Source organism: Lepus europaeus, chromosome 11 (assembly GCF_033115175.1).
Source record: "Lepus europaeus isolate LE1 chromosome 11, mLepTim1.pri, whole genome shotgun sequence".
Taxonomy (NCBI): Eukaryota; Metazoa; Chordata; class Mammalia; order Lagomorpha; family Leporidae; genus Lepus; species Lepus europaeus.
In genome coordinates, this window is record NC_084837.1 from 67,226,661 (window position 1) to 67,233,399 (window position 6,739).

At 46.4% G+C, this 6,739-nt stretch overlaps 1 pseudogene; it reads right to left on the reverse strand.

Annotated features, from left to right (window-relative positions):
* Nucleotides 1-3,250: 3,250 nt before the first annotated feature.
* LOC133770566 (zinc finger protein 317-like) lies at nt 3,251-5,002 on the reverse strand (annotated as a pseudogene).
* Nucleotides 5,003-6,739: the final 1,737 nt, after the last annotated feature.

Genomic DNA, 6,739 nt, shown 5'->3' on the forward strand with positions numbered 1-6,739 from the left:
ACGGTCCCTTGCCCAGTTTCTGTATCTGAGCCAGTTTTCTGATCCAGAGCCCAGTGGGTGAAGTCTGCTCTGCCACATGGATCTTTGCCAGAGGAGATTAGCGAGATCTCAGGTAGACTTTTGGCCAGGTAAATGTGTTCTTTTTCCATCCTTGTGAGAAAGAAGAATAGGAATCAGTTTGCATTCATGTGGGAATGGACAAAGTAAGTATAGATTTATGTTCTTGCCCTAAGGCTATGTTAACTTTTCCATGCTTTTATAGTAGAAAGGAAATTAAATAAAAAATATGAAAAACAACAAACAAAACATATAGTAGAAATGGAACTGGCACACCCAGAAATGTAGACTATCGTGTTGATCTGTTATCTTTATGACTTGATTACATTGGATGAGCAAGATGTCAGCAGTATTTCAGTGGCCTCAGAAAAACACCTATGGCCTGGAGGGTGGGAGATAAACCCCATGAAGACACAGTGTTCCATGGTTTTAGAGGTTTATTGGCCTGGAAATGCCAGGATATCTCGTCTAAAATAAAGGACAAATGACTGCATTTGTACTTCCGACCACTAAGAAGGAAGCACAACACATGGTAGACCTCTTTGAGATCTGGAGAAAGCGTAGGTCGCACTCCAGGCATTTAGTGAGTAATATAAATGGCTTCCCAGAGCAGGGCAGGGCTCTGAAGCTGGACCAGCCCAGTGTGCAGGCAGCACTGTTGCCTAGGATCCAGAAGACCCTATGATGTTGGAGGTATCGGTGGTGGGAAAAGATCCCTTGTACAGTTTTTGGCAAGTTCCCTGCAGGGAAATCACCGTGTAGATCCCAGGATCTGGAACAAAACCCACCATGTGTACAACATTTATAGACCTTTTGAAGGCGGCTTCCTGATGTTGGTAGAAATGGAACATGTGAGTATGCAACATTATGTATCCACATGGACCAGCTGTTGCCTGGGTGAAAAAAACACCAGAAAAAACTTCATCTTACTAAGCATTTTAATAGAAAGAAATTATTCTAAGTATTCAAAACAAAGACTTTATTATAGGAAATGTTCACATAGATGATGGAAGTGCCAAGAAATCAACAGAGGCCGGAGAAACAATCCAGAGATTATCAGGGACAGGTAGCTACTTTCCTTGGGCTGGAAAGGAGGTGATGTTCCTGGAATCCAGGGGTTGGAGTTACCTGGGATGTCAGTTGTCAGTTTGTCTTATCCCCACTTCATATCCATTCCTTATTGCTGTAGGCATAATTTTGAAGTGGCCCCCAAGATCCTCACCTGTGGTGTGCATGCCCAATCTAACCGCTTTCTCTTGAGTGTAGGTGGGACTGTAACTGTGCTGGATTTTGCTCCTGTGTTTACGTTCCATCAGATGATGAATGGGAGGATGTAATTGAGGTCTCAAATTAGTTGAGTTCAAGTTAAACAAAAAAGAATTTTCCTGAGTGGGCCTGTTTTTTTTTTTTTTAAAACCAATCATCAGTTTTATTTTTCCTCATGGAACAAGCAGTCTGGAAGTAACCGATCCATGGCTAGTGCAGACACTGGAGCCACAGGGGAGGCCAGGGTTACCATGACTTCTCTGCAGTGTCCTCCTCTTGGTCACAAGACACACTAGGTATTGGATCTCTGTACAAGGTGAGAAGCTGAGGGAAGAGCAAAGATTGAAACACATAAAGAAAAATCCAGTTAAGAAAGGCCTCTTTTCAAGAACTTTCTCAGAAGCCCACACAGTGCCATCTGCTTGTTTGTCAATGGCCAGTGTTATGCTCTAGTACCAGTAGTATGGACTAGTGTGAAAATCTTTTAAGAAAATTTAAAACAGCACTAATCTGACAGCACCTGAATTCTCTTAATATGGAAGATCAGAGTGCACACTAGGGGAAGCAACCAGACTTTTTTTTTTTTTTTTTTTGACAGCAGGCCATAGACATACCAAAGGATCCATGTGATAAAAATGTTGTGCTCTGATCACAATGCAGTTGAATTAAGATACCAGTAACACATAGGTGCTAAAAAATACCCGCATGTTGCATGGTACATAGCACAATTCTACATATGCCATTGGCTGAATAGATTATTCAAAAGGAAAATATGACATTGAGAATGAAGTTACAGTAAAAATACCATTTACAGATCTTTTGTGACACTAAAGGGTTAGAAAAGCATAACCTTAAAAATAAGGACTAAAAATTAATGAGCCAGCCTCTGTTTTCATGATCAAAGACTGATAAATACAATCCCATACTCAATGGAAAATCTCACTGGGATCTTTCTCCCATTGAGACTTTTCATCTGCACATAAAAATGACAGGACTGTGTATGAAAGCGATGTTCCACATGGGGAAGATCAGCAGTATTAAGTCTTCACATGTTTCTTAAAATAACTGCATTGACTATATTTTTAAAATGTTAAAACTTCTCCTGGTGTGAATGCTCATAAGATTCATAAATATCATGGGATTACCATAGGCAATAATTGAAGAATTAACTGAGATTTTTCTCAACCTCAGTAAGTGTGACACTTGGGGCACACGGTTCTTTGTTGTGTGTGAAGTCTGTGGATTGTGGGATATTTAACAGCGTTCTAACTGTCTTCCCACTCTGCACCAGTTGTTGCACTTCTCCAAAGCTCTAACAACCAAAAATGTCTCCAGACATTGCCACATGTCCCCTGGGTGGCAAAATCACCCCCAACTGAGACCCACTGCTGTAGATCAGGTTTGGCAGTTTTCCTCCAAAGGGCCAGGGAGCGAGGACTTTAGGCTTGATGGACCACATAGGGTTCCTGTCACATATTTTTTCTTTCAAAATGAAATAACCATTTTTAGTTTATAAGTCCCCCCAAAAGACAGCTGGCCATTGTTTGCTGACTCATTTCAGATTTTCTCATATTCCTGGATTTTTTTTTTCAGTGGATATACAGGGAGACACTAGGAAAGGTCTCCCTAATCATTCCATTCACAGAAATTCTTCCTCCTGCACTCATCACTCTTCTACCCAGGACATGAGAAATGGTTTTTCTCTCTCTAACTTCTCTTAAGAATAAGAGCTGACTCCACGTACAAGTTGTCGTCACACCACAGAAACATACATTCTCTCCACCCCGTGTGAGCTCTCACAAATCTCCCAAGTGATGAGAGACAGCTCAAGTCTTCCCACAGGCATCACACAAATTGGATCTCTCCCCAAGTTGGGAGTGTTCCCTTGTGCTCATAAGGGCGTCTGTTCCCGTTCCAGCAGCGGCGCTCACCGTAGCCTCTTCCATATCAAGGACACAAAGAGCTTCTCTCCTCCGTGAGTCTCCACGTGCTTCCTCAGGGCGGAGTGGTCGCTGAAGGCCTTCCGCAGGCCATGCGTTCTAGGGCTTCTCCCCGGTGTGTATCCTCCTGTGCGCGCTCAGGTTGGAGCCGATGCTGAGGGCCTTGCCGCAGTGGTCGCACTCGTAGGGCTTCGCACCCGTGTGGCTTCGCATGTGCGTCTTCAGGGTGGACCGGTTTCTGAAGGCCTTCCCACACTGCCGGCCTTCAACAGGCTTCTTCACGAGGTGAACGCTCACGTGCCTCCTCCGGGACAGATAATCACCAAAGACTTTGCCGCAGGCAGCAGCTCGCTCCTGGCGCATCTCTCGGGTATGTGTTTTCCTGTGTGTGGTGAGGGTCGAGCTGGCGCTGAAGGCTTTCCGGCACTGTTCACAGCCGTAGGGCTTCTCCAGTGCGTCTTCAGGATGGCCTGGTTCCTGAAGGCCTTCCCACTTCAACACTCAGTGGGCTTCTGGACGATATGAATTCTCATGTGTTTCCTCCGGAACACGAGATCACCAAAGGACTTCTGGTGTTTTTTTTACACTCGTAGGATTTTTCCACTGTGTGGTTCTTCTTGTGCAAATTGAAGTTAGGCTTTGCCACACTGCATGCATTCATAGGGCTTCTCCCCTGTGTGGTTCCTGACATGCTCTTTCAGAGGGGAGGGATGCTGGATAGCTTTCCCGCAGTCCTGACACTGGGAGAGCCTCTCCCCGTGTGCATCCTCTTGTGTGCGATGAGGCGGCAGCACCTGCCAGAGGCCTTGCCCCATGGATCACACTTGTAAGGTCTCTCACCAGCAGTGCACTCTCGTGTATCTTCAGGGCAGACAGGGTCTGGAACACATTCGCACACTGCCTGACGTCAAAGGGCTTCTCTCTGAGTGAGTGTTCGTGCGGCTCCTCAGTGCGGAGGGGTCGTTGAAGGCCTCCCCGCAGTCACTGCATTCGCGGGGCTTCTCCCCGGTGTGTGTCCTCCGGTGCCGCGTGAGGGAGGCGCTTGTGGAGAAGGCTTTTTGGCACTGGTGACATTCATGCATTTTTCTCCCATCATACATGCTCACGTGTTGGCTTATGTGTGACCTGTTTCTGAATCCTGCCCCATAGTCATGCCGGTGATTGGGCCTCTTGCCAGCAGGCCTTCCTGTCTGTTAAGAGGAGTGTCCAGGCTTAAAACTTAAAACAAGTGAGCATATTCAGTGGATTTCTCCCCAGGATGAGTTCTTTCCATTGTGACACCACTGGATGTTTGCTTCCCAAAAATATTGCCCGTAAGAACTGACCACTTGGTTTTAGATGGAGCCTCCCAATTTGGTCAAGTGTCTTGCTGAAACCTGCTCTCCTCTGTCTTTGGCTCCTCTTCTTGTTCCAAGTGTGAGTTGAGGCTGGGTTTGCCAACCTGATATCCCAAGGAAGTGAGTTGCTGTAGTTCTCCAGCATCAGGTCTATGTACAGCTTTCTCCGAGGAATCCAGCAAGGAAGGGCCACTCCTTCTCCGTGAAGTCCACAGCCACCTCCTGGAAGGTCACAGATTCCTGGGAACCAACACTGGGTGGTGTATGAGGCTCCAGACCATTGCAAACAAACAGTTCCAAATTCTGGGGGCAGGAGTGGTCTTGAGGAATTTCTGACTCCTGGGGAGAGGCAGGGTCCTGGATGGACACAGCAAATGTGGTGGACAGACCAAGATGTGCCATCCTGCGAGAGTGACAGTCAATTTGCCCAAACAAGTAGGGCACTGGAAGATCAGTAGACTTTGCCCTGGCTCTCATAGGACTCTCTAAGCTGGCACACCACTGGGGGAACAATTTGGGATGCAGAGGCCTCTGAAGCTGCTGCCGAGGATAAAAAGTTAAGGCGGAATGTGCCAACTGTGGGGAGGCAGCAGGTCCCCTACAGGTCGAAGGAGGGCACCGCAGACTGCTCCTCTGCCCATGTCTAGCAGCAGTTGCCTCTGGGGGTAATGGCCTTAGCTTCACTTCAGTGGGCCTGTCTTAATCAGTTTCCCCTTTGAGAGGGACTAGACTGTTGGTGAGAGAGGAGAGCCAGTTTAAGAGGGCCCATGGAAGGGGCCACATGGCAAGAGTGACCTCTAGTGGCTGAGAGTGATGTCCAGTCAACAGCCTGCAGACAACAGACGAACGTACCTGCAAGGAACTGAATTCTGCCAATGACTTAAATGAACTTGTGGGACATTTCCTAGTGGGAGCTACAGGCGGAATGTAGCCTTCTGACACCTTCATTTCAGCCTTGTGAGACCCTTAGCAGAAGACCCAGACAAAATGTGCCAGGCTCCTAAGCCATGGGAGCTCGGAGATAATACATTTGTATTATCTAAGACACTACGTTTATGGTATTATGTTCCATAGCAACGGGAAACCAATACAAGTGTCTTCTTTTTTTTTCTTTTCTTTTTTTTTCTACAAGTGTCTTCAAATAGTTCATGGGAAATGAGTATCATAGGCAAAAAGGGGTTTCAAATCTTTTGCATCAAAATGACTTATCTTTTAGTCCATTTCTCGTGGAGATTTTGAAGTCCCCTCATAAAGGCTCTGTAAGCATGTCAGTTGGCATGATCTTAAGCTTTGTTGGTTGAGGCATTGCAGGAGGAAGGGTTTTTTTCATGTCCTCCTGATTTCCACCAGGCTCCTGAAGTGTATGTGCAGCTTCTGTGTTGCCTGGCTCCTGCAACATGCATGACTTCTACATGCTCCTACAGTGCATGCATCTACTGCAGTCATTCCTAGCCAATGTACACTGTAACTTCCTGTGGGCGGTATCTTAGAGTATCCCTTAGGGTAGCTTTGCAGTGAGTTAGTTGTGGCATCTCCGTGTCATGGCTTCCTTTAGTATCCCAGAAGTTTCTGCTGCCATGGCAGCTCAGCAAATTCCTCTACCACCCAGTGAGCCATGGCTATTCTGGCTCCAGTAAGATCTGGATCTTAGTCTTGGTGGGACTGGAGAGGTCATCACTTGGACCCTCCATCTCAACCTGGGTAGTCACAGTACCTCTTGTATTTGCTACCTTATGTTCTTTTGAATTCTATTTATTCATTACTGGCCAAGCTTGATTTACCCCAATGTCCATGTGGATAATTCTTTATATTAAACTTTCCTTTTCAGCTTACTCTGTGGATTCTCTCTCTATTAATTAGACCCTGGCTGACACACCCAACAAGGCTGAGATCATGCTGGGACTCTTAAGTGGGGAGCAGGGAACAGATGAGAGAGCCAAGTACCGCTCTAGCTGCTTCTTAAAGCAAAAAAGGAAAGTGGAAGGAAAACCTTGATTTTCGCTTTAATTTCCCCCTTCCAATCTCACAGCCTCCAGTTCCTACCAGTGCCTCCCACTGGCCAAACCCAGCTACAGGTTGAGAACACAGGCCCTCATAACTGATATAAGGGGGGCGGTGAGGATGGCATGAGGGCATTCA